Below are 24781 nucleotides of genomic sequence, written 5' to 3' on the forward strand. Positions count from 1 at the left end.
ACTCTAAGAAGTTTCCTCAAATCCCATCACAGAACCGCCCCCAACATACACCCAGACAGCAACCATAGATTAGTTTGCCTCTCCTACAATTTCTTCTAAATGTAGTATCATATGAACTCTTTGCATCTTGTGCTTTTGCTCAGTGTATTTTTAGGACATTAATCCATGTTGTTGTGTTATAAGTAGTTTTTTAAGTCTTTTTTTTTTAAGATTTTCTTTATTTATTTGAGAGAGACAGAGTGAGAGAGAGCATGAGAGGGGAGAAGGTGAGAGGGAGAAGCAGAGTCCCCATGGAGTTGGGAGCCCAAAGCGGGACTCGATCTCGGAACCCCAGGATCATAACCTGAACCGAAGGCACCCCCATTTTTTAATGAGCCACCCAGGCCATCCCCATTTTTAAAAAATATTTTATTTATGGGGCACCTGGGTGGCTCCCTTCAGTTAACTATCTGCCTTCAGCTCAGGTCATGGTTCCAGGGTCCTGGGATTGAGCCCTGCATGGGGCTCCTTGCTCAGCGGGGAGCCTGCTTCTCCCTCTGCTTGCCACACCCCTTGCTTGTGCTTGTTCTCTGTCTCTCTCTCTCTCTTACTCGCTCTCTTTGTGTCAAATAAATAAATAAAATCTTTTTTTAAAGAAAAAAATCTTTAAAAAATCTTTAAAAATATACATATTTTTAAAGATTTTATTTATTTATTTGAGAGAGAGCTTAAGCACAAGAATGGGGAGCGGCAGGCAGAGGGAGAAGCATGGTCCCTGCTGAGCAGAGAGGCCCATATGGGACTCAATCCAAGGACCCTTGGATCATGATCTGAGAGGAAGGCAGATGCTTAACTGACTGAGCCACCCAGGTGCCCTGTAAGTAGTTTTTTTATATCTATTGCTGAGTACTATTGCATCATATGGATATACCACAATTTGTGTATCTATTCACCAGTTGACAGATACTGGAATTGCTTCCAGGTTTTGGTTATTATGAATGAAGTTGCTGGGACAATTCATGTGAAAGTCTCTATGAACCTAAGGTTTTGTTTTTCTTGGGTAACTGCCTAGGACTGGAATGACTAGGTCATAGAAGTATATTTTTAACTTTGTAAGAATCTGTGAACTCTTTTCCAAAGTGATCATAGAATACGGCACATTTCCAGCAGGTGCGCAGGAGAGCTCCTGTGGGTCTGCATCCTCAACAACATTTGATCTGGGCAGTCCTCTTAATTTTAGCCCTCCTAGTGGGTGTGTAGGAGTATTTCATTGTGGTCTCATTTACATTTCTCTGATGACTAATGATATCAGGCATCTTTTCATGTACATATTGACCATCCCTGTGTCTTTTTGGTGAAGTGTCAGTTCAAGTCTTTTGCCCATTTTAAAATAAGGCTTTTTCCCCACTTCTCATTATTAAGGTGTAATCCTTTACATCTTCTGGATACGTGTTCTTTGCCAGATCTATGGATTGCAAACATTTTCTCCTCTCTATAGATTGCCATTTCATTTTTTATTAAATTTTCGTGGGAAGACATTTTTTTAATATTGACGAAATATAATTTATCAATTCCTTTCTTTTGTAGTTTGAACTATTCCTACCTAAGGAATCTTTACCTATCCCTACTGAGCATGGATTTTCCACTATGTATTCTTCTAGAAGCTTATTAAAGGAAGGAAGTGAGTGAAGGAATGAAGGAAAGAGTGCTTTCAGGTGATTACAACGTGGTCACTCCAGACCCCAAATCCCTGCTTCAATGAAAGGAAACATTAAGACCATTGCTTGAATGGACAGAGAAATCAGCTAGAACTTTTATTTCCTTAACTTTGTTTCTTAATATAATTGTTTGTTTATTAATTATAAATATCATTCCATAATAAAAACAGTACAGACTCAGTGGTTAAGGATCTACACAACCAAACTGTCAATAATTTGTGAGGCAGAATAAAGGCATCTGTAGACACGTGACATCTCAAAAAATGTAGTTCTTATGCACTACTTTTCAGGAATATCCTCAAGATTATGCTTCATCTGGGGTGCCCGGGTGGCTCAGCAGGTTGGGGCCTCTGCCTTCAGCTCAGGTCATGGTCTCAGGGTCCTGGGATCGAGCCCCGCATCGGGCTCTCTGCTCGGCAGAGAGCCTGCTTCTTCCTCTCTCTCTCTCTGCCTGCCTCTCTGCCTGCTTGTGATCTCTGCCTGTCAAATGAATAAGTAAAATCTTAAAATAATAATAATAATAATATGCTTCATCTGCATGAGGGAAAAAAAAACAAAGAGAAGAAGAGATGGGTCCAGGTAACAGGAAGGCTAACACAGCAGGGGAGAGGAATTCCTTTGGACAATGAAGAAGGATGTCACAGAGTGGCAACTATACAGAGAGCAGCTGGACAGGAGAGAGCCGAAGGTGGAGAATTCCAGAAGACTTGTCTTCAAGGGGGAAATAAACAAAAAATCAACAAATCACTTAATGATTCTGAATGTATTTAGAGATTTATTGTGTTATCAAGAAAGTCAGAAGGTAAATTAGTGAGAGGTAATTGCAGAACAAAGTGAACAAAAACTCATGTGTGCAAATGAACAAACAAATCCAAGTCAATTACTACCTCTAGGCGGAAAACAGTACAAGAAAGAAGTGTATTCACAATATACTCTGTGGCTGTGTTATCAATGATATTGCACATGATGGAAAAGATAGATAATTAAAATGACTTTAACCAAAAATTGTGATATAGCCATACTGATAAGATGGGAATGGGGGTAGAAAGTGATATATGTTTGTGGAATGGAAAAATAATGAAATCATTTTCCTCCACTTGGCCCACTGGAAACTTCATCTTTATCAAAACACTGCCCTTTTTTCAAATACATTCTATTTGAAGTATTTTTCCCTACCCATGGAAACAATGTCACACAGATCCCATAGTTACTTTCAGGTAATAACAGGGAGTCTGCTTTTTGGGTGTTAAAGTCTAATCATGTCCATTCTGATATTAAAACTGCAATCAAGATTCTGCTTTTCTTCCTTCTTCCTTCCCTCCTTTTTTTCTTTCCTTTCTTCCTTCCTTCTTTCTCTCTCTTCCTCTCTTATCAGATTGCTCATGGCAGTTAGCATTCAGGGGGTCCTCTCTCCCTCTAGTCATTCTCAGGCTCCTCCTCAACCCCCTCGTTCATGAGATTATTAGTGGCCTGTGCAGAGGGAGACAGCAGCCATTCCCTCCAGCCCTCCCAGCTTTCTATAGCTATTTATACAGCAAAATCTCAACGAAAGGATCTAAAAAAAAAAGATCCTCTTTCTGGGTATGATGGACTAGAACACAATCAGACAAGCCCTTCCCCTATGCAAAGAACAATTATAAAACCTGAACATGACACAAAAAGCAATTACTGAAAGTACTAGAGAGTGAAGACAATCTGACAGACTCTGATGGGGAGTACCTGCCTGCTGGGGAAAGGTGAGATGGGGAGCCACAGAAGAAAATTCCTAGCTCTTGGGGAGCCTCGGAGGCTCAGTTGTTAAGCATTGCCTTTGGCCCAGGTCATGATCCCACAGTCCTGGGATTGAGTCCCACATTGGGCTCCCTGCTCAGTGGGAAGCCTGCTTCCCCCTCTCCAACTCCTATGCTTGTGTTCCTTCTCTTGCTGTGTCTCTGTCAAATGAATGAATGAATAAATAAATAAATAAAGATTCCCATCTCTGTGGCCTTTCACCTGTGGCTAAGGGCAGTCCACGTAGCATGCAGAAGCACCAGTGGTGGCTTACGTGGACAAACCCCAGGTTTTCTGACCTAGGAAACAAGAAGGATGAATCCAATGAACTGGAAAGATGATGCCACGAAACAGTGAATGCTGAGGAGAGTGGAGGGTCATAGACAGAAGAAATTCAGAGGCAGGATGCTCAAACTCTGTGTACCCATAACTCTGACACACATCTCTACCACATGTATATGAAATAAGCTTAAAGTAGCTCAGCTAAAAAAGTAAGAACTGAACTGAGATCAGAGCTGTCATCTAAAAGTGGAGTTTTCACATACAACTTTGCTGCAAACACATGGGAAAAAGTAGTCATTGGAGAAAAATAACAGAATGCAGAATCTTTACAACTTAACACTTATAATGTACAGAATCAATCTAAAATTACCAGTCACATGAAGAATCAAGAAAATAGGACTCAAGAAAAGAAAATCAGCTAAGCCATATCCCAACATGAGCCCAAATTGGAACTCAGAGATTTTAATGTGGGTATCGTAATTATTGTCAATGAAGTGAATGAAATATGTTTTGAACAAATGAAAATCTCAGCAAACAGGAAATCTCACCAGAGATATAGACACATTTAAAAAAAAAACTAAATGGAAATTCCAGAACAAAAAAATACACTTTCTGAAATAAAAAATATAGCCAAATAGACGCACCAGAGAAAAGACTAAATTAGCATTCAAGATAGGACAATACAAATGATCTAAAATGAAGAACACAGAGAAAATAAAATTTCAAAACATTTAAGCAGAAATTCAAGTACCAGTTAAATGATGTACAAAGGTCCAGTGTTTGTGTAATTGGAATACGAAAGGAGAAAAGAGAAATAATGAGGAGAAAAAAAAAATTTGAAGAAACAAAGGCCCAAATTTTCCTAAATTTGATTAAACACAAAACTTTGCAGATACAAGATGATAAAAAAAATACCACATAGAATAAACACAAAGATCCCGTGAGGTGCATCCAAGTCAATGTGTTGAAAGCCAAAAATAAAGGGTATTTTGAAAGCAGCAAGAGAAAAAACGACATATTACATACCAGGAATAGCAATCCCATTTCCCACTGACTTCTTAGAAAACATGGAGGCCAAGAGAAAATGGAAGAACATCTTTAGAGTGCTGAAAGACAAAATTGTCAATCAAGAATTCTATACTCAGTGAAAATATCTTTTAAGAATACAGATGAAATAAAATCTTTTCCAAATAATATAAAACAAAGGGGATCCATCACCATCAAACCTACACTATTAAGAAATGCTAAAAAAGTTTTTAGACTGAAGAGAAATGAAATGAAGAACAGTGGAAATTGTAACTATTGGTTAGTCCTTGGGTATACACAAAAGTTTGGATTCTGAAATTGACAAAAACATTATAAACAAAGAAAACTACAGATTGATATCCATGAATATTGACAGAAATCTTTTTTTTTAAAGATTTTATTTATTTATTTGATAGACAGTGATCACAAGTAGGCAAAGAGGCAGGCAGAGAGAGAGGAGGAAACAGGCTCCCCGCTGAGCAGAGAGCCTGATGCGGGGCTTGATCCCAGGACTCTGGGATCATGACCTGAGCCGAAGGCAGAGGCTTTAACCCTCTGAGCCACCCAGACACCCCTGACAGAAATCTTCTTAACAATATATTCACAAATTGAATTCAACAATATGTAAAAAGGATAATACATCATGCCCAAGTAGGGTTTGTGCTTGGAGTTCAAGTTCATGTTTGGTTAATATCCAAAAATTATTCAATATCATTCATCATTTTAATAGAATAAAGGATGAAAGCATATAATCATTTCAATGGATGCAGAGAAAGCATTTGATTAAATTCAACAACAACTTATTTTAAAAAATAAGAAATCAAAACTCTCAGCAAATTAGGAATAGAAGGAAACCTAATTAAGGTTCACCATGATTAAGGGCATCTGTAGCAAACCTATAGTTAATATTATACTCAACAGTGAAAAACAGCAAGGATGTTCATTCTCACCCCTTCTACATTATATTGAAGATCTTAGCTAGTGCAATAAGGTACAAAAAAAAAGAAATGAAAGCATAGAGATTAAAAAGGAGGAAAACTCTAAGAAATCTATAAAAAAATCAACTAGATTAATAAGTGAATTTATCAAGGTTGAAAGATACAAGGTAACTTTTCAAAAATCAATTGTATTACTATTATTGACAATAAATAATTAAAACATGAACCCTTTTTTTAATTGAGCTTTTACTTTAGTTCCAATCTGCTCAACATACTGTGTAATATTAGTTTCAGTACAATATATAGTGATTCAACACTCCCATGAAACACCTGGTGCTCATCACAATTGCCTCCTTGATCCCCATTATCTATTTCACCCATCCCCCCTCCCACTTCCTCTCTGGTAACCATCAGTTTGTTCTCATAGTTAAGAGTCTGTTTCTTGGTTTGTCTCTTTATTTTTCTTTCTTTGTTTTGTTTCTTAAATTTCACATATGAGTGAAGTCATATGGTACTTGTCTTTCTCCAATTGACTAATTTTGCTTAGCATTCTGCTCACTAGCTCCATCTATGTTTTTGCAAATGGAAAGATTTCATTCAATTTATGGCTGAATAATTTATACACACACACACACACATATATAAAAATATATATATGTGTATATATATATATATGTATATATATACACACACACACACACATTCTTTATCCATTCATCTATCAATGGGCACATAGACTGCTTCTATAATTTGGCTCTTGTACATAATGCTGTTATAAACATAGGGGTGCATGTATCCCTTCAAATTAGTGTTTTTGAATTCAGGGAGTAAACACCCAGTAGTAGAATGCCAAATCTTTGTAGCTGTAAAGTAACATCAGGAACTACTTAAGAATAAAATTAAATAAATATATAAAAGGCATGTATATTGAAAGCTGCAAAACATGACAATGGGAAATTAATTAAGGGCTATGTAAATGGAGAAATATACCCTGCTCATATATTAGAAATCTCAATACTGTAAAAATGTTAATCCTCCCTAAATGGATCTATAGATTAAGTGCCATCCCATCTAAAATCCTAATATACTTTTTGGAGGAAATTGACAAGATGATTTTAAAATTCCTATGGAGGGGCGCCTGGGTGGCTCAGTGGGTTAAAGTCTCCGCCTTTGGCTCAGATCATGATCCCAGGATCCTGGGATCGAGCCCCGCATCAGGCTCTCTGCTCGGTGGGAGCCTGCTTCCCCCTCTCTCTCTGCCTGCCTCTCTGCCTACTTGTGATCTGTCTGTCAAATAAATAAATAAAATCTTTAAAAAAAATAAAATAAAATTCCTATGGAAATGCCAAGGATAAGAACAGCCAAAATAATTTTGAAAAAGAAAAACAAGGTTAGAGAACTTATACTTGTACCAAGGCAATACTTCCCGGATTTCTCAATGTTCCTGTACAGTCCAAACCTTCTGAACAATGGAAACAGATGTGCTATAAAGAGAAGGAATGTCTACTCTTGAACCCTGGAGACATTTGCTCTTCACAGGTGTGTATTGAACCTGACCCATAGGTCTCCTCATGGTAGAGCTATCTGCTCCCATTCAAAGAAGCATCCTATCCCCTCTGAATCTGGATGCCTACATTCTGGAGCAGGGACTCCTCCCTTCTTCCCTCAAATTCTTAATCTCAGGGGGCCTTTCCTATGGTACGATCTCACTGAAGTGCAGGACACATTGGGCTGTCATCACACCATGTATGAGACAGTGATACTATGGACACTATTAAATAGTGAGTAAAGAATGGTGTGATTTCTGACTCAGAGTCTTGGTGCTTCTGTCATTATCAACGTATCTATCTATCTACACTATATCTATCAATATAAAGCTTTGGATGTAAGGTGACATCTCAGATTTATGGTTTCTGACTTCATAACACTATCTGATTTCAAGACTCAGCGTACAGCTAAGGAATCAAGAGAGTGTGGTATTTCAATAAGGATAGACATGTAGATAAATGAACCTGCACATATATGGTCAATTTATTATTTTTTTAATTAGTGTACTTTTAAAAAAGATTTTATTGTATTTTATTTGACACCGAGAGAGTAGTATACTTTATTTTTTAAACCACCTTTAGGCTTACAAAAAGTTTATTGTAAAGTACAGAGAATTGCCACAAACTCTTTCTCCCCCCAACACATAGTTTTCCCTATTATTTGCATCTTTTAATAGTGTGGTAGATTTGCTACAATTAATAAACTAGTATTGATACACTATTTTATTATTGTTTAAAGATTTATTTATTTATTTGAGAGAGAGAGAGGGTGTGCATGGGGGAGGGGCAGAGCAAGAGGGAGAGAGAGAACCTCAAGCAGACTCCCCACTGAGCCCAGAGCCTGACGCAGGGCTGGATCTCATGACCCTGCGGTCATGACCTGAGCTGAAATTAAGAGTCAGATGCTTAACCAAGTGAGCCACCCAGGCACCCTTACACATGATTATTAACTGAAGTCCATACTTTAAGTTTCACTTTTTATGTTCTACATTCTATGGGTTTTGACAAATGTATGATACATACACATTTCATGATATACAGAAAAACTTCACTGCTCCCCAAATCCCCAGTGCTGACCTATTTCTTCCTCCCTCCCTTCCCTCTGGCAACCACCAATATTTTTCCCGTCGCCATAGTTTTGCCCTTCCCAGAATGTCATCTAGTTGGAATCACACAGTATGTAACCTTTTCAGATTGGCTTCTATCACTTAGTAATATGCATTTAACTTTCCTCCATGTCTTTTCATGGGTCCATAGCTCATTTCCTTTTAGCCCTGAGTATTCCCTTGCCTGGTTATACCACAGTTTATCCATTCACCTACTTCAGTGACATCTTGATTGCTTCCACATTGTTGCAATTATGAATGAAACTGCTATATATAAGCATCCATGTGCAGATTTGGGTGTGAACATAAGTTTTCAGCCCTTTTGGGTAAATACCAAGGAGCATGACGGCAAGATTGTATGATAAGAGTGTATGGTTGTTTTTAGAAACTTCCGAACTATCTTCCAAGTGGCTATGCCATTTTGCATTCCTATCAGCAACGAATGAGAGCTCCTGTTGTTTCACATGCTTGCCAGCATTTGGTGTAGTCAGTGTTTTGGATTTTGGCCATTCTAGTGGGTGTGTAGTGATACATCATTGTTGTTTTAATTTACAATTCCCTAAAGACATATCACGTTCAGCATCTTTTCATATGCGTGTTTACCATCCTTATATCTTCTTTGGTGAGATGTCTGTTCAAATCTTCTGAATCTTTTAAATTAGGTTATGTGCTTTCTTATTGCTATTTTGTTTTGTTTTGAGAGAGAGGGGTAAGGGAGGGACAAAGGGAGATGATCCATACCCAGCGCAAAACCCAGTGCAGGGCCCAATGTGGGACTCATTAGCACAACCCCGAGATCATGACCTGAGCTGAAATCAAGAGTTGGACACTTAACTGACTGAGCCACCCAGGCGCCTCTCTTGTTGAGTTTTCAGTGTTTGTGTGTTTTGGATCCCTTGTATTTTGTAAATATTTTCGCCCAGAATGTGGCTGGTCTTTTCATTCTCCTAATAGTGTCTTTTACAAAACAGAAGTTTTTTAATTTTGATGAGGGCCAACTTAATGATTTTTTTCCTCCAGATGTTGTGCTTTTGGTGTTAAATCTTGAACACTCGTGACCAAACCCAAGGTCATCTAAGATTGTCTCCCATTATCTTTTAGGAATTTTAGAGTTTTATACTGTAAATTGAGTGTATGATCCATTTTTTTAAAAAGTAAGCTCCACACTCGGCATGGAGCCTAACACAGAGCTTGAACTCACAACCCTGAGATCGAGACCCCACCTGAGATCAAGAGTCAGACGCATAACCGACTGAGCCATGCAGGCACCCCATGATACATTTTTAATTTAATTTTTGTGAGGAGTATCAGCTCTCCACTTGGAAGGCTGGACTTGGATATTTTCCATCTTCCAGGTTGATTAGGCTCTAGTAAAAATAGTTTCCATCTAAGGAAGGTCTTATTAAGGAGAACAAAATGCTCTGGGCATATTTCAAGCAGGAAATGATTCTGGCATTTGAGGTACTGGGATCTGTTAAGAAGGACACTTGGGGGACTAGTAAAGCATCTGCTGTCCCTCTTATTACACAGCATGAGTGATTTTCTACAGCTTTAGGAGGCAGCCTGTGATGTCAGCCCTGGGGCTGGGGAATGGGGCCAGGGATCACGTCGTCCCTAATATTTACTACAGCTTGTTGGGAGAGTTGTAAAACCAGCATATTCCTAAGAGACCCTCATCTAAATCGCGACTGCCAGGTTCTCGGTACATACTTGACTATCCAGTATTTCAGGGATTTCTCCCCTTTTCGGCTGTACCTGGTTGAGTTCGCGCTTGTGAGCATAGGTCTTGGTGCCAAGAATTACTGTGTAACCCACAGCCCTCTCCCTGCCTGTACCTGAACAGAGTATGTCCTGTGGGCTTAAAAGGGAACTGGGAGACAGAACTAGCAGTCACTCTCTTCGGGGAGAAGCCTCCTCAAGAAGTTCTCCTGTTCAGAAGGACTTGATCCTATCTGGCTCAGATCCAGCTTCAAGGAAGTGCTGTCATCCCAGAGCGTCACCCTCTGCCTGGGTGTGGACAAGTATGAATGTTCAAACGCTTACCACCAAAGGATGTTTCGATTTGTTGGCTGGTTTGTGTTTAAGTTATTCTGCTCATCTTTCCTCTCACCAGGACAGTACACAGGCAAAGAGTTACTTGTGTTAAAAAGTGGGGAGGGTAGAATTTGGTTTCAGGGGGAGTTTTCAGAGGGAAAAATTCAGGTTTATAGACAGAAGTAAGGCAGAAAGCAAAGAATTAGGAGATTTTCATTATAACGAGCATTATAAGGACCGCAGCCTCTCTTAGATGGCAGCTATACCAGGATTAGAGGGGAGAAGGCACACCTCAATCATGCCAGCCAGGACACAGAATGAAAGCCAGCTTGCAGAGGGCAAGCTCAGACTCGCCCAGGCCTTCCCTCAGATGGGGCTGGCAGACTACCACCGCCTCTGCCACTCTGAGTAGAAGAAAGAAGACATGCAAATTAGAAAAACAGGAGCTCATTCTAGAAGATCAATATTCAAAATTTGGGCAAGCATGAACTGGAGATCTTGTCCCATCAGAACATCTACTCCTGTGGAAGGAAGCAAATTCCATTTTTAAAACAGCAGGAGAGGGGCACCTGGGTGGCTCAGTGGGTTAAGCCTCTGCCTTCGGCTCAGGTCATGATCTCAGGGTCCTTTGATTGAGCCCCGCATCTCTCTGCTCAGCCCCCTGCCCCCTGCCTGCCTCTCTGCCTACTTGTGATCTCTATCTGTCAAATAAATAAATAAAATCTTAAAAAAAAAAACAAACAGCAGAAGAGTTGTTTCACCATCTTAACAACAAAATCCAGGGGCACCTGGCTGGCTCAGTCAGTTAAACGTTTGACTCTTGATCTGGGCTCAGGTCCTAATCTCAGGGTTGTGAGATGGAGCCCTATATCGGACTCCATGCTGGGTGTGGAGCCTGCTTAAGATTCTCTCTCTCCCTCTCCCTCTCCCTCTGCCCCTCCCCCTCTAAAAAAAGCCAAAGACACTTTAGGATTGGTGGATATGTACCAAGAGCCCTACTGTTTTCAGCTCGCCAACAAACTTGAGATAAAGAAATGTTCATCTGAATTTCAGCCATAAGAGCAAATATGACTAAAATTGATTTCATTCCACTGGAATGTCCCAAGTATAATTCATAAACATAGAGGACACCTTGTTTATGATAAGCCTTGTCCCCAGGAGGCACGTTAATGAAGGGTCTCGGCATCCTTAGCTGGTGGTGGACTCCACACTCTGGTGGTCTTTGGAGCCGACCTGTGATGCTGGAGTGGAAGCAGAAGTTCTATACTGCAACCACAATCGTGTCAAGTGCGCACAGCATGTCCACAAAGAGGAAGCTGACATCAGAGAAACAACACAGTATGGCCAGTGGGCCTGAGGGAGCCCTCAAAGGCACACCTCTTGTCCCTGGGATTGACCTGAACAATTCAGCAAGTTCCTTGTGAGATGTGTGAAATAACAGATATAGTTGTTATATATATATTTTGTTGTTATTTATATATATAAATAACAGAGATAGTTGTCTCTAGGGGTAGAGACACCCACACTCCTGTGGGAGTGGAACAGTTCAAGTCCACTGAAACCATCTTAACAAGAACAGAAAGGCTTCAAATGCAAACTGGAGAAACGGCACCCAGGGTAGCATACACCACTGCTTGGCTAACCCCTGCTACTCCCTGTTTCTTATTTGCCAGGAGAATCCTAATTTTGTCACGTTGTCTGCACATCTCCTCAGTGACTTGTAGATAAACTTCATTGTTTTATTTATTTTTTTTAAAGATTTTATTCATTTATTTGACAGAGAGAGAGAGAGAGAAATCACAAGTAGGCAGAGAGGCAGGCAGAGAGAGGGGGAAGCAGGGTCACTGCTGAGCAGAGAGCCCGATGCGGGGCTCGATCCCAGGACCCTGAGACCATGACCTGAGCCGAAGGCAGAGGCTTAACCCACTGAGCCACCCAGGCGCCCCTAAACTTCATTGTTTTAGACCAACCCTAATGGTTCTATTCCCCTCGACAGTGATTTATCTAGGAATGTCCCTGTGCCCATTTCTGGCCACGTGTGCATTAAAGGGAGGTCTGGGGAAGAGGAGAGACTTCTAAGGAAATATTTTGTTTATAAAAAGAGTCATGAGCAAAGAAACAATCATATTTCTTCCACCCAAGCTGCCATATCTGGATGTGAGGCTGGACCATTATCTTGTGAACATGAGGGGAATTCACACCGAAACTAGAAGAGGAGAGAGATGGAAAGAATGGGGCCCCCGATGACAGCGTTGAGCAGCTGAATTAAGTAACCCCAGAGTCACCCTCCTCTAGACCTCTTGTTTTGTTGCGCAATATATTCTCTGATTATTTTAGATAGTGAATTTGGGGATTTCTGTGACTTGTATCCAAAAACATTCTAAACTGATAAGAAAGAAAGGGAGGAAAAAAGCAACCAAGGAAGGAAAGAATGAAGGAAAAAATGGAAGGATGGGTTCCTAAGCAGAAATGCTTGCTGGACCTGTAGGTAATGGTCCAGACCATGTAAGGCAAAAATTTCAGTCCAGTAATGTGGGAAATGGAAACCTGCTCCCCACCTCACTACATCCGCACACCTACCTCAGAAGTACATGTCCTATAGACACTAGTGCAAACTAATATAAATGAAATTAACATCTTCCCAGAAGATTTTCCTTCTCAATGTATCGATACCTAGTCATTGGCCAAATTGTCTGCCCTCAGCTAGTGGGGCAATATCAAAGGAGATCAAGAACTATTCTCTCCGAAAAACCGTCAAGAAACTCCAACCCATTTCTTTTTGAGAATGGAACTTTGAGGTCCTTGGTATCCTCACAGCTTTTTTAAGCATTATTTTTCTATTTCTCAGAAGATTATAAAACCCAGACAGGGAAACTATTTTAGAGTCTCACAGGCCCAAAGAAATGAAAGGGACTTTGGAAGTTAGCCCCCAGTCCAACTTCCCATTTGAGGTGAGATGGTCCCATTGGGTCACCTACCTCAGAACCCAGGTCTTCTGCCTGCCAACTTGGATCTTGGTATTTTGTTCACTGGAAAGAAAAACAAAAAAGTAAAACTGAGTCGTTTGCAAAAAGACACTCTCACAAGCCTTCCTGTCTGCATTTTGGACTCATTCAAACCTGTGTAGTTTGAAACAAGGTCACTAATCACATGTATCAGACATGAATAGCATTTGCTAACTCAGGTATATAAAAAATGTTAACACTTTTTATATTTTTATAATTAAATAAGTTATTTGACTATAGACACATAATTTCTGATTGGAGTCCCCCATCATATATCATTGTACATTCTGTGGGCTTTGAGCCCGTTTGAAGGACTTGCCACCCTAAATGCTAAGTTTGAAACTCTGAAGCAGAGCTGAGGGTCTGGTGAAGCCCATGGACCTCTTCTCAGAAAATGCCTTTACATGCAAAAACAAAATGCATAGGATTACAAAATAAGACAAATAAATAGAAATATGTTTATCAAAATATTTTTAAATTGTTACAAAATGCTTCTTTTTTAACCCATTAAGTAATCAGATCTGGCAAAAAAGTCTAATGACTACCATAATTTCTAATGAGTATAAATGATAATTAGAGGTGTCTGCAACTACTGTCTTGTGAGATAAAAACATCTGTGATCTCTATTGGTAATCAAGTCAGAGATATTGTCATTACTTCTGTGGTTTGTTGCAATATTCATAATTGAAGGAAATGCTAAATTTCAGTTAGAAGCTATTGAAGATACAGATATGCTGTTTCTCCCAACTAATTTTAATTCTTTCCACAAACCCCTCTAACCAGTCCAAGGACCCTAGATGAAGAAAATATGAGTCTGAAGACTTTTGGGGACGCCTGGGTGGCCCAGTCAGTTAAGCTGCTGCCTTCGGCTCAGGTCATGATTCCAGGGTCCTGGGATCGAGTCCCACATTGGGCTCCCTGCTCTGCAGGCTGCCTGCTTCGCTCTCCATCTCTGCCTGCCTGCCACTCTGCCTGCTTGTGCTTGCTCGTTCTCTCTCTGACAAATAAACAAATAAAATCTTAAAAAAAAAAAAAAAAGACTTTTCTCTACCTCTCTGCTGAATAATCTTGCCCAAAGCCATGACTGTAACTGACCAAATTGGGGGTGGGGGGATAAAAATAAAAATAAAAATAAAAAGAAGTTCCAAAAACAAAACTTTGTCCTACTTCAATTGGGAGAATAGCCCCTCTAGCTCACCAGGTTGCTGGGTACACGGTTCGCCATGCCAGAGAGGGAGACCTCTGCCTCTTCCCTCCCGTTACCAGTGTCAGCAGAATGTCTTCAGCAAAACTGACTTCTGGTTAAAGGTAATGAATTGGCCCCATATGTTTATCTCTTTTCCCTTCGGAATAAAAAACACAAAACCACAAGGACAAAGATTTTGGTAAAGGAGACACCAGGAAAAAAAGATTTGAACACGTGTTTGAGAGCTAATGGAGGGGCTACAGCCAGTTTAGCAGAATGGAGGAAGAGAAACTGGATTGTTTGCAGAGGAGATACCAAAGAGAGCCCCAGTTCTTTCCACTAGACCCCGGAAAGCCTCCAAACCTGAAGACAAGGAGGCAGGAGGTGGAGTTCACTTCTCCGCCCCGAGGAAACGAGGAATCGGATATCTGCCCCATCCTCCACCAAGGCACGACTGTTACCTCCCCAAATGTCGAGAGAGCAGAAATTTATTCTTTGGAGGAGATAATTAGAAAGAGAATAGAGGCGAGCCTTGGGTTTGAACATAGGGACTATTGAGTGAGATTCTTCAGTAGACTTCCTTCTTTCCTAATCTGCTTCCAGAATACCAACAGTATGGCCTCTGGCCCCCTGGAAAGGAAACAGGGAAAGAAATTGCAGGATTCTTCTAATGCACTGAACCTGCTGACATTTGGGGGGGGGGGGGTCTCTCCAAAGAAAGGCCACCTATTCACTCAACAAAAATCTCCTCAGTTGACAAGCCTGCCCAGCAGAGAGTTTCTTTGTTTCTTTTTTAAATTAACATATAATGTATTACTTGCCCCAGGGGTACAGGTCTATGAATCATCAGGCTTACACACTTCACAGCACTCACCATAGCACCCCCAAGAAGCCTCAATTTGTTTCCCGAGATTAAACGTCTCTTATGGTTTGTCTCCCTCCCCGGTCTGATCTTGTTTCATTTTTTCCCTCCCTGCCCCCCATGACCCCCTGCCCTGTGTCTCAAATTCCTCATATCAGAGAGATCATATAATTGTCTTTCTCTGGTTGTCTTATTTTGCTCAGCATACTATCCTCAGCATACATCGTTGCAAATGGCAAGATTTTGTGGGCTTTTTGAAGGCTGCATAGTATTCCATTCTCTCTCTCTCTCTCTCTCTCTCTCTCTCTCATCTTCTTTCTCCATTCCTCTGTTGATGGGCATCTAGGTTCTTTCCATAGTTTGGCTATTGTGGACATTGCCAGCAGAGAGTTTCTTTCTTTCTTTTTTTTTTTAAAGATTTTATTTATTTATTTGATACAGAGAGAGAGAGAGATCACAAGTAGACAGAGAGGGAGGCAGAGAGAAAGGGGGAAGCAGGCTCCCCGCTAAGCAGAGAGCCCGATGTGGGGCTTGATCCCAGGACCCTGAGACTATGACCTGAGCCGAAGGCAGAGGCTTAACCCACTGAGCCACCCAGGTACCCCGCCAGCAGAGAGTTTCTAAAGAACATTTTCGTGTCTTACTCTCAGATTCGAATGGACGGGCAAGCAGCGCCATAGCATTCCCAAAGAAGCTCTGACTACAAGTGTTGCAAGGACTCAAACTTACCTCCCTTATGTTCTTCTCAAGAATGAAGTATTTTCTTTTCCAAATCAAGATCATAGATGAAGAACAGCATGCAACCCAGGAAATGGGATTCCACATACAACGGCAGTAAGCAGCAAAGGTAACTTTATGAAGTTATGAAGACAGCCTTGCCTGGGCCAGTACCAACTGCAACAGGAGAATGTAGGGCTCTGGGAGGAAGATCTCCTCCTGGCTTACGGTGGGAAAGGTGGGAGGAACGGCATCGAAAGATTAACTGGTTTCTTTGAACCACTTGGAAAATAATACCGAGATGTTTATAATATCTTAAGATGAAGCTTGTGGATCAAATTAAGGTGAAGTTTATAAAAAAGCAAAAAAAAAAAAAAAAAAGGCAAAACGAAAACAGGCAAAATTGATTATGTTTTTTGGAAACAATAGCAAAGTCGTGTAAGGAAAAAAGCCCAGTTACAGAACGCTCTATGGCTCAGCAGTGAACAGTAACTAAAAGGTCCTAATCACGCTAATGCTATTTATGCAGCCTTCTCTTAAGATACGAACACATGGGAGAGCGGGAAAGGGAGGGCTGTGATACTCAGTTAAATACTCAGCTACTGGAATCAGGAGTCCACAGAAAATGTCCAAACTTGGTGAATTAAAACCTAGTGGAGTGAGGACACTGTTGAGAAATACGAAGGTAAATACCAGAAGAAAGAGCTAGAAGAAACTCCTGAAGCGTTCAGTCCAGGGAGTAGGCTGGCCGGCGGTGCCACTGTCACAGGGTGAGCGGCTGTGCCCGGCCTGGGGACACTGGGCAGACACGGGGCGCTGCAGTCACAGCAGGCGGGCAGCTTGCTCCCCCATAGCATTTAAAGATTTCAGAATAGAAGCGAGCAGAAAGAGAAGGGGAAATGAAACGGAAGTGAGGATGGGATGGGGTGGGGGGGCAGAGAGGGAGAAAGCGTTGAGGACCAAGTTGAGATGAAAATGAAAAATAATGTTCATCAACATTGAATATCTTATGGCTTTCCTCTAAAAGGACAACAGATGTAAGAACGTATTTCCCTTACAGTGATGCTGAGAACGTGCAGATCTCCCTCTATAAGAGCTTAACTTGGGATCTTCTCTACGAGGGTCACACGCCAAGTCAGGCAAATGGCTGAATGGGGAGAGAATGAGCTGGGAGTCACTTGTAACTTTAGGTGCAGACTTGGCTGTCACAGTCCCTGGTCGTGGGAGACCTGGGTACCCCCGGGCTTGAGGTGGAATGGGGTGTCACCAGTGGGCACACACAGGTCTCAGCAGACCCAGGTTGGGAGGGCAGTCTGGTTCTGAGTGGACAGGGGCTGCCAGGGGCCACCGTGCCTGGACAAGACTAACTGTGCTGAAAATCACTTCTCCCCAACTTTCTCCTGAGCCCCACTGACTCCTAAGAAAGAACCTTAACGTTATAAAACCCATTCTATCAGTCAGAAGGTAAAACTAGAGTCAACAAAATCATATAATCCTAAGACAACATGGACTGGCCTTGGGAGGTATCTTTATTGCTATAATGATCTGCTTAATAAAATATTTGAATTTCCTCAGGAAGCAGGTGATTGGCTCAGAAGTTAAATTTCCTGTTCCTCATAGAGTAGATTAAAAAAAAAAAAAGTGTATCAAGCCAGGCCAGGATTGGAAAATATTTGTTCCTGGAAAACTACCATGTCTTTCTCTTCCTTGTTGAGGTTGTCCCTGGTTCACATAATTAGGCTGTCCTCCCTTTGGAGGCAGCCTCCTCTGAGGCATTGCTGACTGTCCTTGGAAGTAGGAAGCGACATGAGAGTAAAAATAGCAGTAACCATTCCTGTTCTGTGTAATATTCATCATAGGGAAGTGATCCTGCAAATTAGATGTTCATCTCTGCAGTTTGCGTGTGAACAAACTGAAGATCCCAGGAGCCCAGTGATTCTCTCCAACCCACCGAGGTGGTGGAGAGGAAACTGGGCCATTAACAACACTCAAACCAGGCTTACTGTCTGTTTTGCTTCTAGCATTGGGAAGAACTAACCAGAACACTCAGCTCTACTTTCTGAATCTAGGGTATGGGTTTGTACAAACACCAGGGCCTGAAATAGATCTTCTCATAAATGGCAGCACAATGAGTATGTGTGTGTTGGGGGTGGGCAGGGTGGTGGGGGACGGGGTAGCCTGACCTTATAAAAGAATGCTTTTCTGTTCACATTTATCATATCCTCTCCATCAGGGTGGGCATTATTATGTTCATCTTATAAATAAAGTTCATGAACTTCCCTAAGGTCACAGAGTTATGAGCCACTGAACCTAGATCTGAGGCCACAACTGTGTGGGTCCAAGGGTTGGGCTTCTGCATTTAGCTTCTGCGTACCTGTGTGTATTTTCTGATCTGATGACTTGAGACACAGTCTTGTGTCAAGTCGGAATATACCCTCTGTGAGAGGAGGCAAGATTAAAGAAAAGTAGGAGGACAAGGCAAGAGACCAAATTCTCCGCTTCAAATCTCAGGTCCAACATGGGCAGGTCACCACCTCCCACCGCCTGCTCCTGGGAGCCCAGGGATCTGAGCATCTCGGGCAGATGCTGCCTGGCAGAGCCCAGAGCTCTGACCAGGCTCTGAAAAAAGCTCTCCTTCCCAGACCCATAGTGGGGAGACAACTGCCCCTACCCCCCTTCATTAGCTCACTTTTTAACAAATGAATCAGAGTTTCAGATCAAGCTCCTATAAAAACACAGGGCCACTCAGTGACTGCAAATTGCTAACAGATGTCTCTTTGGTTAGACTACAGTCCTATTCCTGCCAACGATAAAAATGAGAGGTTAGAGAACAGATCATTTTATCATCACATAAGGAAACTCAGCCAGTTGAGTGTTCATGTTGTTCAAGTGTATGTGACATGGATTTTGAAGTCTCTTGGCAAAAGGACTGTATTTTTATAGCTAAAGAAGACCTTGGCTATTAGAGGCAAAGTTCTGTGCATCTGAATTTTATTCATTTGAAAACAGAGCAAAATAGAGTGTGTGTGTATCTGCATCGATTACCCATTAGGGTGGGGGATTTTCTTTTAATCTTTATTTAAATATGTTACAGACCATTCCAACATTTTTTATTGCTAAAGATTCATCAGAACTTAAGCCATTTCCTTATTCGTTCTTATTCTATAATCATATACAATAAATTATAGCATTTCGCTAAAAAGATTTCAGCCTATATACATAGGCTGTATTTTTTCCTTCTGTGGATAATGCATAGAGCTTTACATTGCATATTTTTACTTATCAGGCTTAGAATGTGGTTATCTTAAGATTTCTATTTTGAGAGTCCTTATTAGCCTGGTGAAACTCTCCTAAAAATATCAATTGTCAATAACCTTTAAAATTAATCAGCTGAGCTTATTGGGGCAAGCTTAAGTTAGCAATTAGTCTGACCATATTGTCTTTTATTGTTTAAGAAAAGCTTATCTTAAAGAACATTCCTCCGTATAATTATTTTTGCCAAATGCGGGAAATACAAAAATCAAAAACCATACATTTGCTGAGTCAGCTCCAAACCTAGGGATGGCAGCTAAAAACATCTTGACACGTGATGAAATTCAGACCCTCAATGTTCAACATTAAACCTGAAGACAAAGGTGAACATTGTAAATTCAAGAATTTCAATGAAGTTACACTTTCTTGGTGTTGTTCAAATGTACATATTTGCTAGATCCGTTGTAGTCGGAGACCATGAAGCCCATAGAAAAAAAAAGATGACTGGTTCTGACTAGCTAGTACCGGAAACCAGAAGGCCTATAACCCTTGTTGTGGTTGGGTTGTGCATGGCCGGGAGCCATGGAAGAAGATTGCAGAGGGCCCTGGGCCTGCCCCATGTAAATGTTCCCCCTGCCTTCCTAATCCTGAAGCTGAGGGTTTGCCTGTCCCTCTGAGTTCACTCATGCAAATGCGAGTCTGTCTGAGATGGAACTTTCTGATGAAGAAGAATCTAGACTAAGCCAGGTTTAGCACAGCCCATTCCTCAGTTGGTCACCACACCTCCTCTCCTCCTTACAGGGAGGCATCCCGGTGATACCTAAGCAAAGAGCAGGGACCTCCAGTCCATCAACCAGTTAGCCAGTGAATCCATCAATCGGTCAATCTGTGTTTACTAAGAATCTGCCGAGTGCCCAACACTTGCTCTCGAAATACATCTCTGGAGACAGAAGATGAGTGGGTACAAAGAAAGTCTACAGCATCACTACGACACCCAAACAGGATCTGCTGACTTAGGGCCAACAGCCTAATTTAAAAATAACCCAGAAGAGCACAATGTGAAGAAGACGTTCTGGGAAAGGCATTCTGTTCAGAGGAGAAGAAGAGTGAGTGAGCACAGTGTTTCAGGAGCAGCCCCATCCTGGAATGAGTAGGGTGGGGTTCGAGAGGGCTCCTTCTGTACTGGGCAGAGCAGGGAGCACCCCTCCTCCTCTCACCAGTGGAGCCCCAGCCCCAATTCCGGGCCCTCTCTGGCTAGAGCGGATGTGGGAGGCTCTGCCCCCTGCCACATAGTAGGACCCACACGATTATCTAGGCATGAAGCCCAGCAAAAAGGCGTTGCCCCCGAGCATCTAGGAAAAGTGACAGTTGAGAAGATGGTCTTGATGCGTCAACTTCAAAAATTTCATTCCAATGACTAACAGAGATGGTTTGGCTAACATTTCAGTAAGTCCTCTGACTGGACTCATTGGGACAGTGTTCAGGCATTGTCGTTGCTAACCACCACCAGAAACCTGGACCTTTAGCTTCTTGTTAGTGCAAGATGGCGGACCATGATTTTGACTAACTGATGGCGGACCACCTGGCCTCCTGTGAGAGGGTTCGGCCTGTGGGATCATTTGGAAGGGTGAAAGGCACAATTTATTGCCTCTGTGGCTGAAAAATGATCATTTTGTAGTTTTGTCACAATGTATTTTCGCATTAGCCTCCATCTGGCCAAACTACTCCTGCATAATAAAGAAATGTGCATGGAAAATATTACCTGGCCTCCTAAAAAAAAAAAATCAATGTTGTTTATCATTTTGAGTAGATCATGTTTCCTTGAGCATCTCTTAAGCAGAGGCATAGAGAAAGTAATGTAATATCTAGAGAAATAGCACAAAAATAAGAAAGTCACCTTGATGACGTCTCCTTGCCTCTTTATGCCAAACTGAAAACTTGTTTTACTTTAGCTGTCATAGAATATGAAGGGAAAGTCTCCTTCATGTGCAAATGGGGTGTTCTTGCCCTTCCTGCCATGAACACTTGAAGAAGCAAATGACTCTCTGTATCCAGAAGAAGGCAGATCTCACAGACCATAAGGACTTCTTGAAGAAGTCAAAAGATAATGAGTTATTTCCATACATTCTCTTCCATTCCAAAAACTAGTAATTTACGGATACAAGATATAACTTGTTCTCGGGAAAAACAAACATATCAGCAGGAACAACTGTGTAGTGAAGTGTGGAGAATAATGGAAGCAAAAGTTGTTCCCAAGTAATTCACATCTAAACCAATTGTAAAGTCAGAAAACAAAAACAACCCTCAAAATTTGGGAGGGGTTCCCCTTTTATAAGTTCTACGCCAAAAGCAAAGGTGAGTCCTGGATGGTTAATTTGTTTCTACATCAACGTTTGACCACCTCACAAGGGGAGAGGCATCTGGAAGGATTATCCTTTTTTTATTTTTAAGATTTTATTTATTTATTTGACAAAGAGAGACAGTAAGATAGGGAACACAAGCAGAGGTAGTGGGAGAGGGAGAAGCAGGCTTCCCGCTGAGCAGGGAGCCTGATGCAGGGCTCGGTCCCAGGACCCTGTGATCATGACCTGAGCCAAAGGCAGATGCTTAAGGACTGAACCACCCAGGCACCCCTGGAAGGAGTAACCTTTAAAGAAAATAGAAATCAGAAGATAATAAGACAAGTTATTCTCTACTCTAATTGAATACCAGGATTCCCATACAGATCATGATGGAAGGTACTCCCAGACTCTTAAAGACAGAACTTGAAGACTCTAGCTCATAAACCTGTAGCCACTTCTCCCCTTCTTCAACACAGGTAGAGCAGAAGCAGCATTTGATAGCAAAGGGAGGTGATCCGTGGAAACTACCTACCTACCACCCTACCTAAAACCAAGGGGCATTTTCCATTTTTATCCAAATCGGAGCTCTTTTAAGCTTGGTCCAGTTCTGTTCCGGCCCTGAAATTGTTAGTCAAAATCAGTTTGTGGAGCAGACTTACATGCTCTGAGTTTTGATACCCTCATGCAACAGAGAAAAGAAAGACAGGATGAGTATTTCAGGACTCAGACTCTGCATTTATTTGTTCCAGTTCCACGTCAGATGTGCCTAAAGATTGCCTCTGAGTGGCACAGGGTGGCTGTTTCTGGGTGTGTTTAATTTCTTGATTTCACTAACAGCTTGGATTTTTTAATAGTGCTTCTGACTCACTCCCATGTGGTTGCCTGACATGTGCCCACACACCATTTGCTCACAAATATGTCAAAGACCAAAAACACCAAGCACCTTGTCCTGAAAAGCCTGGGCCTGGATTACCAGGAAGCCATTCTGGCCACTCTGATACTTAGAAACTTCCCCATCTCTCAGCTCTATGTTTTAATACCACCTGGAATCCTCCCTTACAAACATTCAAGAAGTTTTGGCAAGGTGTCACATTTGTGCGGCAAACTCTGAGTTAATGTTGGGGATTTTTTTTTTTTTTCTGAGACCTGGAGACAGGTCCTAGGGAGGATTATCCCAAAGTCTTCTTCTCCCCTGAAGATAGCCTTTTTTGTTCTAATGGATTTTATTTTTTTAGAGCAGTTTTAGGTTCATAGCCAAACTGGTCAGAAAGTACAGAAATTGCCCATTCACCCCTGTTCCCCCATAAGCACGGCCTCCCTACTGTCAACACCCCCACCAGATGTTATGTGTGTTACAGTTGATGGACCTACCCTGATACCTCACTATCACCTGAAGTCCAGGGTTTATATTTACTCTCACTCCCGACATTCTTCGCTATATCTCAGTTTCGACAGCTGGATGGGGACAGATCCAGACCACGGCAGGATCATATCAAGTAGTTTCACTGCCCTAACAACTCTCTGTGAGCTGCCTGTTCTGCCCTTTCTGCTCTTAACCCCTGGCAACCACTGATCTGTGTCCTGTTTTCATAAATTTGCCTTTTATAGAATGCCACATAATCGGAATCACACAGTGTGCAGCTTCTGAAGATCGCCTTAGTGATCTGCACTTAACTTTCCCCCATGTCTTTTCATGGCTTGAGAGCTCCTTTCTTTTTAGCTCTGAATAATATTCCATTTTCCGGATGGACCACCATTTATTTATCCATCCACCTACCGAAGGGCAAGTTGATTGCTTCCATGTGTTGGCAATTATGAATAAAGCTGCTATGAACATCTGTACAGGTTTTTGTGTGGATGTAAGTTTTCAAATCATTTACATCAATACTAAGGAGTGCGATTGCTGGATTGTATGGTAACAGTATGCTTGGTTGGCCGATCCAGTGGCCAATCCATTTTGTAGTCCCGCCAGCAGTGAACGAGAGCTCCTGCTATTCCACATCCTCATCAGCACTTGGTGTTGTCAGTGTTTTGAATTTTAGCCATTCTAATAGAGATATAGTGGTATCTCGTTGTTTTAATTTCCATTCCCCTAATAACGTAAGCTGTTTGGCATCTTCTCGTAGATGTATTTGCCCTCTATAGATCTTCTTAGGTGAGGTGTCTGTTCAGCCTTTTGCCCATTTTTTAATAAGACATTTTTTTAAATTTTATTTATTTATTTGACAGAGAGAGATCACAAGTAGGCAGAGAGGCAGGTAGACACACACACACACACACACACACACACACACACACGAAAGCTCGATCCCAGGACCCCGAGATCACAAGGCAGAGGCTTAAGCCACTGAGCCACCCAGGCGACCTTTTAATAAGACTTTTGAAATTCAGTTCAGTTCGGTTCTTTGAAATTCAGTCTTTTGAAATTCAGTTCTTATCCTAATAGATTATAGATGCCAGAGAGAAGCAAAGTGCTTCTTTAGTAAGTAAAGACTTACATGGGGAGACTCTGGAGGCAGACTGCCTGGATTTGAGTCCCAGATCTGCCCCTGTCCAGCTATGTACTTTGGGCAAATTACCTTGCCTATCTGTGCCTCCATTTCCTTATCTGTAAAATGGGACCAGTAGTAGTAGTATGTACCTTGGAGCTTGTTATGAAAGTTATGCACATTAGTACACGTCACCTACGCTGAATAGTGCTGGGCACAGAGCGTGCACTCAGAATTCAGCATGCCTCCCAGACAAAGGAAACTCAGAATTCACCATGCCTCCCAGACAAAGGAAGACACCCTGCCAGCATCAGCTCCATTACCAACTTTAGGAGACCTTCCAGTAGTCATGCTTATCAGCTAAGAGCATTGTTCAAGGTTGCAAATTTTCTTATCTCCATTTGCTAACTGAGGGGAAACAATGAGCCCCTGTTGCACAGCCCGGGAGCTGCAGCACTGGGCGGGATCTCAGGCCTATCCGGCTGAGACGGGATTCCTAATTACTTCTAAACCCAGTAAGCTATTAAC

Source organism: Lutra lutra, chromosome 8 (genome assembly GCF_902655055.1).
Source record: "Lutra lutra chromosome 8, mLutLut1.2, whole genome shotgun sequence".
NCBI lineage: Eukaryota > Metazoa > Chordata > Mammalia > Carnivora > Mustelidae > Lutra > Lutra lutra.